Below are 12,959 nucleotides of genomic sequence, written 5' to 3' on the forward strand. Positions count from 1 at the left end.
TATTTTAATGAACTGTTACAACAAGTATTCTCAGAGGGGAGGAGCAAAAGATATAATTTTAGCTAATTTGGACTTTCACTGTATTACAGTGGGGAAGGCACGTTAAAACTTAGATTCCTACATACATCACCCTTCTCAAGGCTCTCAGACCAACCACCTCCAACTCTTCCTTCAGGAAAATTTCATTACCTCCACAGGATAGAGTCTGATATTGGATTGCTTTCTGAATTCTCCATCTCAAGGCATAGCCTGGGTTTCAATTATGTCAGCACTGTTACTGACCTCTGCTCAATCTCATGACCTCTGGGTGAAAGATGAGCTTCAAGTATGGGCAAGGCTGAAGGTGGTTTCTCCAGCCCAACTCCAACTATGGAACATCAGTGAGAGCTATGGATCCCTGGTTCCCTCACTCAGTAACCACCCATTAGACATTTCTTAGCTGCAAATAACAGAAAACTCAACCTAACATGGCTTAATATTTATAACATTTATTATCACTCATAACAAAAATTTCATAGGTAGGCCAATCTCCAGGTGTCACATAAGTGGCCTCCACTCTACTTCTCTAAGACCCTCTAGGGTCCTTCCTCTGTATGTTAGCTTCATCTTCTGGCTGTGAGCAAGATGGCTGCCACAGATCCAGGCACCATATCCAGATACAGCAGTGTTTACAGGAGGAAAAGAAGATACTCCATGTTCCTCTTAGGAGCAAAGAAACTCTTCCCAGAATTTCCCAGTGCTCCTCCACTCAAGATTTTATTGAACAGAATTGGATCACATGCCTATGCCTAATAAATCTCTGGTAAGGGGATAGGACCACCATGATTGGCTTAGACCAGCCAGGACCCACCCCCAGGGCAGAGGGTTAGTGCTGGGGACTGCCCACCCCAAAGAATGCATTCACATGGAGAAGGGGCTGGGGGTCTCTGAGCAAAATCAGGATCCTGTTAGGAAAGGAGGAAGGATGTATGAGGAAGATGTTAGTTAACCAAGGTATCTACTATGTAAGCAATCTCTCTAAAATATTACCTTCTTTTAGAGATGGTACATTCTAATCAGTATTGATGATAATATTAACAGAGCCCTACTCCCCGCTCTTTAGGAATGAGCATTTTTGTGCTGTGGCACATTGGGCTCTTTTCTTCTCCATCGGAAGCCTGGTGGCATGAAAAGGAGCTAGAGGCTTTTATATGTTCTTTTTTTCTTATTATAGAAACAACACTGCATATGGCTGAATTTATTTATTCGATATATTCCTGTGATAAATATTTTATTGTATTCTGAAGAGTAAAAATGGAAGGCTTAATTATTTTATATAACCCAAGTCCCCATACACACAAGTCTGTAAACCCCTCAAGGGAAAAGATGGTATCTGTTTCATATTTACGTAACTTATGAAATTCAGTTCAATAATAAATGATAAGCTGAATTATTAACCTCATTAATTCTTTTCAGGACTAACATAAATTTTATGACAGCAACAATGAAGGCTCCAAGCTAGGTGCAGCTCGTATCCAGCCTGTGTGCGTTAGCAAAGATCCTTTGGCTTCAGGATACTTTCCTCTCCACATTTCCAATCACAAATATCACCCAGATGCAGGGCCTTTCAGGCTAGAATTTAATGCTGTTTATGGTCATAAGTTTAGCTGAAGTGGGGAAAAAATTAGTCCCTAAGTCAGACAAGTAATCTCCGGAGAAATTCAGACTTTGATCAGATCTTACCAATCCATGTCCTTTTAGCTTCTCCCATCTAGATGTATCCTCATTTCTAAGAATTTAGTGGGCTGAAAATCCCCTAGGAAGGAATATCAAAAAATTAACAAGTTCAGACAGAGGTACACAAAAATAGTAAGTTTAAATGAAATTCTCTACATAATTTGATATTTTTCTCTTTTTCTCTCTACTATCCTGTTCCCTTATTTAATCTCCCCAGTTAAAAGCGTTGGAGAATTTTTTCCCCTTTCCTGTGGCACAGTGTAATTGCTAAATATCCTGATTCATGCCCTTTGGTTCTTATTCCTTCACTTCTATTCTTATCTCTCTATTCTGACCCCCGCCTAGAAGTCTGTTGTTATGTCTGAAAAGTCCTTAGATACCATGGTTACCCAAAGAGTCAAACTTACTCTCCCCAAAACTGAACATTGCTGACTCATGGGATGCCACAGGGATTGTAATAGCCACGGCTGAAATAGCTGTCCAAACAAAGATGCCTAGATAATAGCAGCTATTGAAGACGACAAAACCCTGTTACAAATCAATTAGCTACCCTTTATTTAAAAGATATTCAGCATGGTATTCCTGCTGGGAACAAGGTAGGATGGTATTTCCTGAACTGATTTACACAATACTAATATTATCAGGTAAAGAAAGGAAAATATTGAGACAGTAAAAAAAGCCCAATAAAAATTTCCAGTCTTAAGGTCATTTTCATTGTCTAATTATCCCAATGTGTTACTAAATGCTAATCTGAATGCCTGTAGTAGGAAAAATTTAGATTAAGATCTATATATTAATATTTCTACATAGAATAATGGTCAGATGTAATATATGTATTGAATTAATTATTTCAGTAGGGCTTTCTAGCTTATAAAGCAACTTTACTTGAATTATTTCATGTGATCATTATGACAGCCCTATGAAGTATGTGCTAATGCTATTCCCATTTTACAGATAAATAAATTCAGACTCTGAGAAGTTCTGTGACGTTTATAAGTTTATAAAACTAGCTGGTAAAAGGAAGAGCCAAGACTAAAATCCAGATTCTTGACTTACTCTTTCCACAGCTCACATTGCCAATGTACGTTCATGACAAAAGATAAATACAGTCCTTATTACCTAAACAAATGTAGCAAAAATTGGAAGACTGCAGGTTGCAATTCAGATGCTTCTTCCTTTACATGGAGCCTGTGGCTTTGCCTTACTATCATTTCTCTTTGGTTCAGTGTAAGTTAACAATGGTGTTTCTTCGAGGACATTTGAGAGAAAACCTTATGAATGAACAATATTCCCAAGGAGACTTGGAAAGTACAATGTGCTCATGGTTGGCAGAATGACAATAGGTAATATTCTCCTGTTGAAGTTGTTAAAGCACTTCCCTTTCCCCAGTCTTCACTATTTATACATTCATTGAAGATCTAAATATTTGAGATTCATCCTCTCAATCACGAGTGTGACTCCTTATTAAACATAGGGTGGTCTAATGTTCCTTTTAAAAGCAACATTTAAGGCCATGTTGCTCTATTATCTCCAGTTTATAAGACGAAAGTAGTTTCCACTACCCTTGGCACTCTGCAGAAAATGTTGCCAACTTTTATTCATCCAGCAGCCTCTATTAGAGCTTGAGACAGCCCCCATTCAAACACTCTTCCTGCCAAGAACTAGGCCAAGGTCTATCATGACTGAACAAGAGAGCAACTATGATTTTCAAGTCCTATCCAATGATATGTTTCTAACAGGCAATGTAATGTTGCTTGCATTTGAGGTTTTAACCTATCGGGCCATGCAATAGCCATTTTTAATGGGATTTAATAAAGTTTCACATATTCACAGATGTCCGAAACCTCAATGAAAAGATAGTATGTAGAATTATAAGAGATAGGATTTGTTGATGAGATTTATTTTAGGTTTTTAATCTAATTCTGCATTCTTCTGAACCAACATAGCCAATATATCAAGCTCGTAACTGCACAGTGAAGTGGAAGGGTATTGCTCAGAGCTATTGTAAGGAAAATGTAGCACTTAAACCACAGCTATAATAGGTCATTTGAGGGGAAAATGTGGTTTTAAAAAAATTACTGAAAACGCATTCATAGGCATTATTAGACAATTGAATGTGGCGGTCAGAGAAAGGAGTGGAGAACTGACTCAGGTATGATACTATTCTGCCCAACTCATCTGCCATGACAATGAAATGTATTTACTTACTGTCGGGGAAAAAAAGACAAGTTCAACACACATAAAGCTTTGGTTGATTAATGATTCAGCTATGATGGTACCACCTAAAGGACAATAGTCAGTCTTTCCCACTAGTAGGAATCCTTACTGGGGTGCGGTAAAACACCATTCTCCCCTTTGGCTACATGATCTGATCATAGACACTATTTTAATTGTGTTATAGTTTGGGATGTAAAATAAATATACACAGGAATGAAAATAGGACTTGCCTTTGATCGTAAAAAAAATTCATTTTGGGGCATGTCCAACTTACTATCACATAGGATATTTTAACAGGTCATCATGTTTACCCCGACATTTTCTTCATATATCAGTAATTCTTTAGTTTATTGACAGAAGATAATAATAAGGATGTGGTAATCATGAAGAAAATTGTCAGCTTAAGATAGAAATCTGGCTTATCAAAGAAATATATATTTGTATATATATCCATATGCCAAGATATGTATGTAAAGGACAAGATAAATTAATACCTTTTACAACAATCTGGATGAAACTAGAGACCATTCTCCTAAATGAAGTGTCTCCAGAATGGAAAAACAAATACCACATGTACTCACTATTAAATGGGAACTAACCAATGAGCACACATGTGCACAAAGGGAAGTAAAACTGAGTGGAAATCAACCAGCTAGGTGGGGAGAGGAGGTGAGGGATAAAAACCTACCTAACAGGTAGTATGAACACTATTTGGGTGATGGGCACACCTTTAGCCAGGACTGAAGTGTTACAAAAGTGATCCATGTAACCTAAAACATTTGTACCCCCTTAATATTTTGAAATTAAAAACATAAAATAAGATAAAAAATAAAAAATAATAATAAAAGGGGAAAAATAAATATTAAAATTTAAATACAAAAAAATTTAGTAAACAAGATTTAAAGGATTCATAGTTCTGAATAGAATGCAAATTATACATCATCAGTGTAACCCCAGAATCTAACACAGCGCCTGGCTCATACACATTTAAGAAATATTTGTTGAATGACTGAATGAACAAATGAACAGACTTTATGTTCTCTGTAAATAGCCCTGACATTGTATCTCAACTCAATACTAGGTTTTGTTTTTGTACCTGCTTACTTCCAAAGAAGATTTGAAGTAACTTACTACAAAAAGTTAAACAATGTGGCCCAAGCAATGAAGGATGAAATCTAGTCATGGTGTATGGCTTTTCTTTTCTTTTTTAACACAGGGCTTGAACACAGAAGGTGATCAATAGCTTAAGTGAAAGTATATTTAATAGCAATTTCTCAAAATACATATACATATTTTTCACATGACTTAAAAAAATATACTATATCCCTTAACAATAGATGAGATGCACAGATCCAAATGTGATTTTGAAAGAAAAGAAAAAAAAACTGATCAAATAAAGCATTCCTATGGGCATTGGAGAAATGATCTAATGTTTGTGGCTTTCTTTAAAGTTCCAACAATAGAACTTAGCATAAAGTAGACTCTCAATAAATGTTGACATAAGACCCTCAGATGAAGTTGATTCTTAGCCTATTTCTACAGTATTGTAATAAGACCATGTAATTAGCAGAAGAGGGGATGCTCTTCCTGTTATTTTGATTTGGAGAGTTAGAGCATCCTATGGTGTCCTTTTTAGCAGAGGAGTTCAGCATCTTAATAGTACTTTATGAAATGATGGCTCTTCTCAATCTCTTTGACACAGTGCATAGCTTTCAGGAACCCACATGGATAGGTGAGAGAAGATACCAATTGCCTAGCCAGACACATCGGCCAAATCAATGCTAAGAGATCAATGGATGGGCCTGATCCTAAAGTGACAATGTAATGTCAGATAAAACAAATTCCAATCCTAGTTCTAGTCCAAAGCAAGGTAGCAATTTGTTGTCCATGAAATAATACTATTTTGAAGCCATCACAGTGCTAGGTACATGGGCTCAATAATATTTGTAATTATTGTTATTAAATGTAGATTGCATCTGGGATATTTTGGAGGCTTGGTTTCTGAGCTATCATCAGGAAGGAAATGTAGGAAAATCATATGGTGGGGTGAAAAAACAGGCTTCATGAGGTTTTGGAATATCATCTAGATACCATCTTTAGATAGAACAGTCATCTCAAAAGGGGTCCAAGTGTTGCTTACACAGAGGTGAACAATTGAGAACTTCTAGATAGTGTAAAAGGATATTAAATAGGATGGCTTATAAGCTAGAGTCACACTGGTCTGCATAAGTCCAGATCAGCAGAGACTAATGTGTGACATCCTGCCCCTTCCTCCCCAAGTGTGTGAAAGAGTACAAGAGATTGTTTTCAACCAGCAGCCAGTAAAACTCAATCCCTTCTTTAACAAAGGTCTGAAAGTTAAAATGGCAAGAAAGAAACACACTCTCCCCTGGCTTACGGGCACAGGAAATATGATGGAGTGGGCATGTGGACTGGCATCGACAAGGAAGCTCTTCCTTTATTTCTTTCCTTCTTCCATTCTTCCTCTCCCTTCCTTTCCTTACATCTTTCCTTCTTTTTCCTCCCTTATATTTTCTCTTTTTCTTTCCCACTTCATTTTACAAGGATCTAAGATGGAGTGATTTCTTCTTTTGTTGTTTGCCGTTGGACTCTGGATAAGCCAGGTGCTGAAAGATGTTATTCAGGTTTCAGTTTGGTTGGATTAGACCTGATATATTTTTTCATTCTCCCTTTCCACATATCCTAATGTAGAAAAGTGCAGCATTCAGACGAAAAATATATGGGTCATCAAGACAAGTTCTCCCATTGGAGAGCAGGAAACTGGACCTGTGATGACTGTGAATGAACTCTCTGAGAACCAAATGAAACTCACAGAAATAGAAACCAGATGTAAGCAATCATGAATCCAGAGCACTACTCTGCCTCCAGTTTATTTTTAGCAGAAACATTAGTGAAGTCTTTTCAATACATAATTAATTTTCAAGGATTGCCATTAACCTCATAGTATAAGATAGGGCAAGAGAGTTTTGCTCATAAGGATTGAGTGAAAAGTAATGATTTTTAAGTAGTTTGTTATGTGTTTGGTAGGGTGGGGTATTCTATGGTTTTTACTTTTCCCTGTTTGACCTAAGAGTAATGACTTCCCCCCCTCCAAATGTAATCCATCTTTAGATAATAGTGGCTGTCTGTATATTTAGGATGTGTCAACCTTCTCAAGGCTGGGAAGTATCAAGGCCTAATATAATATTTGGCTTTCATGTTTTGGGTGTACAACAAGAGGACCAACAGTCTTGTTAGCTAAAATCAACCCAAGGTATTAGAATTTGGACATGAACTTGGCGTGCCCATGCCAGAGGGAATACAAGTACCTTCTTTCAGGCTCCGACTGAAATCATTAATTATGTCAGCAGCCCCAGCGATAGACCTGGAGACACTTTGCACTACTTAGCAAACAAGCTACCTTCTCAACTGTTTAGAAGTCTGGGGAAGATCTTAAAGATCTGTACTCACTGTACTTACACAGCTTTTTCCCTGTGAATCCTCAAACTTTCCTTGATCCTGTGTCTCTTTGGTTTTACCACACCGGGGTTGGAAAGAGATGAGGGAAATATGTGGTTGTGATGCCCAGACTGTGTATTATAGACCTGAAAGTACACCCTGGTGCACCTCGACAATGAAACTCTTTTTAAGACATGGGTTTTTTGGAACCATATCAACCGCATTTGAGTTCCTGCTCCATTTAAGGCCATCATAGGTCTTTTAAAGAGCAATTTAACTTCTATAGACATGTACATTTTTGCCTATTCAGAACAGCTTTACAAAGAATGTGACCTGTGTTTATAGGACAAAAACAGTTTTTTATCCTTTCCACAAAAAGCAGCCTCCTTTTTTTAACCATTGAAAGTACTTTGGCAGTTCTCTGTATAATTAACAGCTTAGCAGGATGAGAAGTAAAAAGAGCAAAGTGCAACAGAATTTAGCTAAGGTCAGTTTAAATTTTCTTAGCATAAGGACTCCTACATAATAAGTGATCTCAATATATTATAATACATCAAGAGTTCACACTTTTCCCCCTTATTTGCTGGTCTCTGGGAAGAGAAGCACAAATGAAGTGAAGGGGGAGCCATCTTCAGTAGAGTGTATAATTAAGCATAGGGAAAGAGAGATTTTTCAGGCTAAATGAGACACAGGATGCCTCCAAATCTATCACGATTTTGAAAAGAATATGCTTTACAAAAGGTTCCCAGCAACGGATCAAAGAGTTTTACATATGACTTTTGGAAAAGGGGTCTAAGATAAATTAAAAATATGCTTTCACCTCTCAAAAGTGAGGAGGCAGGTACAAAAAAAACTGCTATTCAATTTGATTCCAAAAATATCTTCAGAGGACCTACTCTGGGCTCATAGCAGTGCTGGGTACATTGGGGGAGTGAACAGAATACAAACAAGAAACTGATGAGGTTTTGTTTGTTTGTTTTTTAGCTCATGGACAATCCTACCAATTGAATCCTTTCCTATTGAGAAAGGGGCAGAGGAGTCTAGTAGCTTTAAGAGCTGCTGGTGGAGTGGATTCATACTCTCCCTAATAAATGTATTGAATTTAATGGATAAAAGAATGAGATCTTCGAAATTTAATAACAAGCTGTTGGAGAAAATTTTCTTTAAAAAAAGAAAATGAAGGAAATTAGATTGAACTTTAAAGAGAATTCTCAACTAATATCACCAGTACTAAGCTACCAAGAGAGGGTAAAAAAAAAAAAAAAAAAAAAAAAGCACCCTAAGTTATATAAGCAGATAAAATATAAGAGAATGAAATCTATTTATGTCATTAATCTTTTTTCTTTCATAGAAAAGTAAAGAGATGCATAGGGGAAGGCTAACTGCCAAAGAATTCATAGAACAAAATTAAACTTCTAAATTGAAAAATAATAATAAAAAAATATTATTATACTGGTTTATTTCTTACTTTTCAGGGAACTGGGTACACACTTACATCAATTTTATTGACTTGTGAAAATATTTAGAAGAATTTATAGAAATATTCCATTTTTCCTCACTGAATATTTTCATATTATAGACCCAGAAACTGAGAGAGAGAAAAGCTATTAAAAATTATTGAATCATAGTACTTTCTATGTAATATCAGGCATTCTCAATGTTTTTATAAGTACACACAGACATACACACAAACACACTTTTTTAAAGTATCACATCACAATTAGAAAGAAGGGTAAAAGCAGCAATGATATGTTCCAATCTGATGTCTTATACAGAACTAAATAAAAGTTTCTCGTATGTATTGGATGTTTATTAAACACATCCCCATAAATAAAGGCACAGACCACAAATAAGAGTTACATATGTTTATAGTATTTTGCAATTTTGTAGTATTTAAGGTAATTCATTATTCAGATGGAGATGGGATCTCTAATAGAGATAAGTAAGGATGAAATTGCCAGGAGAAATTAAGACAACAAGGTAAAATGTGGTGATAATTAAATAAGCAAATCATCCTTTCCCTTAAACATGTGTAAAAGCTCAATTAAGTTTGTAAACATCTTTTCATAAGTATATGTCACAAGAACTGGGCATGATTGTATCTCACAAACAATGCACCTACAAGGAAACTCCCGTGGCAATTTGTTTTCTTGTTTGCTTCGCGTGGCGATCAGACACTGCTCAGGATTCTAGTGAACAATGAAGAAGTCGCTCCTCTGAACGATCATACGCTACAAACGGCCCCACCATCCCTAGGAAAGGAACTGACCAAAATCCCTGAGATATCAGACAACCTCCTGGCACCAGTTTCCCCACTCAATAAAAATGAGCGTTGGGGCCATGCCACCGGGTACAAATGCAGTGGTCAATTCGTGGGTGCTTTTAACAAACGGGAAGCATAACAAGATCAACTAGCGTCTCGCTCTTTAGAGAACAGAACCTTAGAAAAGCGAAGGGATGGAGGCTGCTGTGATGGACGGATGCTTCTTAAAGCATGTGAAATGTTTCCTGAGGGGGAAAGACACCTTCAGGAAGGAGTTAAAAGAAACCCCACAATTTGGACTCCGGAGTTTTTTCCGTCTATCTCTGGAATTCGGCCTTTGTGCGAGAGCGCGTCCCGGAGTTGTGCAGACGAACACGTCCAGCCTCGTGCCCGGCGCACACGGGCTGGATCGCTGGCAGGCTCAGGCTCCAGGGCATCGCGTCCCCTGGGTGGGGGGGTCTGCGCCTGGCCAGGACTGCCCAAGCATGCACGTCAAGGAGTCTTAACCACCATGGACAGCTCACTGGCTTCCCCCAGCCAGCTCCGCGCAATTTACAAACTCCATAGGAGCCACCGGCAAGGTTGATTTTTAAGCCTGGAGAGATGCCATGTGTTCCACGGTCTACACCCCCTGCGATCGCCGAATGCAACCGGAGCAGTTATATACCGACACGGGTTTCAGGGATTAATAACCGTCTCCTTGCCCTCAAATCAGTCCTTGAAAGTGCCACCGGATTCTAAGAATCCAACGGAGAGAGTTGGCAGACAGAATTTCGTTCCACGTCCCTCATTTCCTTTCCTCTCCCTCACCGGCCTTGGCTTTGCAGATCGTGTTAAATGAAATAAAACAGACGGGCCCCGGGGCTCCGGCAGCGCCGAAGTTCGCGGGCGCTGGGTAGGCGGGCTGGGAGACAGCGGGTCCCCGGGCTGCGGGAGGAGGGGAGTTGTCCCTCCACACCCCATGAGCACCGGACAGGGCCGGGCTGGGTGGGGGTACGTCTGCCCTGCCCCACCCTTCTCTCCCCTCACCCCCACCGGGAATTTATCGTCACCGTCTGCCTAGAGTTTATCTCATGTTTGAGTCATAAACTGACCTGGAGGGAGAAGGAAGGGGAGGGAGAGCCCCGCTCAGAGGAAGTTCACGCTGGCCCACGGATCCTGCCCTTGGATCTCGCTATGCCCGAAGCTTTCCCTCACCCCCAGCCGGATGCGGGGCTCTCCCGGCAGGAGGGGCGCGCGCTGGGCCCGCCACTCCGACAGAGCCGGGTTCGAAACCACGCACACAACGCGGCCAGATGGGACCGAGCGCAGGGGCCTCAATAACACCGCTCCGGGCAAAACACGGATTCTGTGCGGCAAACAGGAGTCCAGATTCTTAGGGAAGGGAAGCCCAGCGAGATCGGGGAAATGTATGCAGGCCCGCTAAGGGGCTTCCCAGGCCTTTGAAGTTCCCAACAAGCCTAAAATCCCAGGGAGCCAAGCCTGCCCCCTGCCTGCGGATCGTGTGCGCAATGGGCGACCCAAGGCTGTCGCAGGAGGCAGGAAGTGGGGGTGGGGCTGATAAAGATCATCCCGTTGTCCTAATGCCGGTTTTAAAACCCCAAACTCTGCCCTAAGAGACTCCAGCCTCCCCTCGCTGCACCGAGAGTGTATCAACGAGGCCAAGAGACTCCAGAGAAGCAGCAGCAACTGTCAGGCTTGCTCTCCCCAGGCCTTATTTCTGACAAAAATTCAAGGAAAGGCAGGCAGAGTCCAAAGACACCGTAATGACCAGCTCAGAGCGAAGTAGACACAACACCCCATCTAAATGTGGGTGTCTGGATGCCTTCCTGCCTGAGAGGATGGGCATCTTAGTCGCAGTGCTGCCTTAGGGAGGGACTGCGAGCTGGCCGGTCTGGCAGGGGTGGAAAATGGTGTTAGGGAGGTAAAAGGCTTTCCAGGGTCCCAGCGACGCCCCGGGGCAGCGCCTTCCGGGCAGCCCCAGCTCAAAATTTAAGAAAGAGCTATTCCGTTCACTGGGGAGCTGGGCCATGGCCAGGAGGGTTCTGTGGCACCGCCTGAGATCAGTTTCAGGTTGAAGGGTTGTCGTCTGAGCCAGGTGGGGATTGGAACTCTCTCTGTGGTCTCGCACAAGTCCAGAGCTGCCTATTTCAGGAAGCCAAAAACTTGACCCAGCAAGGGCACATAGCAGGCACCAGTCCAGGAGAGCAGGACTGGGACACTGCACATTCTTCTCTCTCAGTTTCTCTCTCTCTCTGTGTCTTTCTCTCTCTCTCTCTCTCTCTCTCTCTCTCTCTCTCTCTCTCTCTCTCTCTCTCACACACACACACACACACACACACACACACACACACACACACACATCCTAGAGAGAAGATTCCTCAGCTATGTTTCAGTGGGAGGCACACCAGTGCTTGACCTCGAAGAACTGGCACTTAGGACCCTCATTTCCTAAAGACCTTCTCATTTCACATTGGCTTGAGCTCCTCCCGGGAAAACTGCTTCCCTGTTGGGCATTCTGGTCCTGTCTGGAGGAAGCTGAATTGCCCAGGAAGTAGGGAAGGGTGAGGATGGGTGTGAGGCCCACTTTTCCATGGGAGGATCTCATGAGCCTGATGCGGCTGTGGGCACTACTCCCTGAGGCGATTCCTCCAGACGGTAGCAGCCAGACTGCTCCTGGACAAGACAGCCCCTGTTTGAGACTTATTCTTATAAGGATATCCTTACTTGGGGTTTAAAGGCATTACACCCTTTTTTCTTTTCTGCTACACTGTGGTCACCTGGCAATAGCCCCCTCTCAAGTCTCCGTCAAGGCAAGTCACGTTCTAATGGAATCAAATGAGAACATTACTTGAGCTGATTACGCAACTTCTCCATCTAAATATCGAAGGAGTTTGGAGAAGAAAAGGGATGAGTTTAGTTGTTTGATTTCAGAGGATTTGAGAGATAACACTTGGAGCTACAGATTAGCAAATGTTAAATCTGGATGTTTATTGGTAATAAGAGAATTCCTGAGCCCAGGTGCACTGGTTAAAAAGCTATAGATACTTACTTGGTTTGTAATGCGTATTTGTTTGTTGTTTGGGCTAAGGAGGAAAGAAGGGAGAAAGATGAAGAAGCTAAACATAAATAGTAGCTAATTTTGTTCTAAGTTTTAAGAGGAAATGTCCCTGGAGATCTATATCAACTGGTTATTCAACATAAACTGAAGAATAAAACACTTCAAATTTTTTTAAACCTCTTTTAAGATTGGGATATACTGTAATAAACTGCCACTGGGGATGGCAAGATGGAAGTCTGGAGC

Source organism: Lemur catta, chromosome 6, assembly GCF_020740605.2.
Source record: "Lemur catta isolate mLemCat1 chromosome 6, mLemCat1.pri, whole genome shotgun sequence".
In the NCBI taxonomy this organism is placed as follows: domain Eukaryota; kingdom Metazoa; phylum Chordata; class Mammalia; order Primates; family Lemuridae; genus Lemur; species Lemur catta.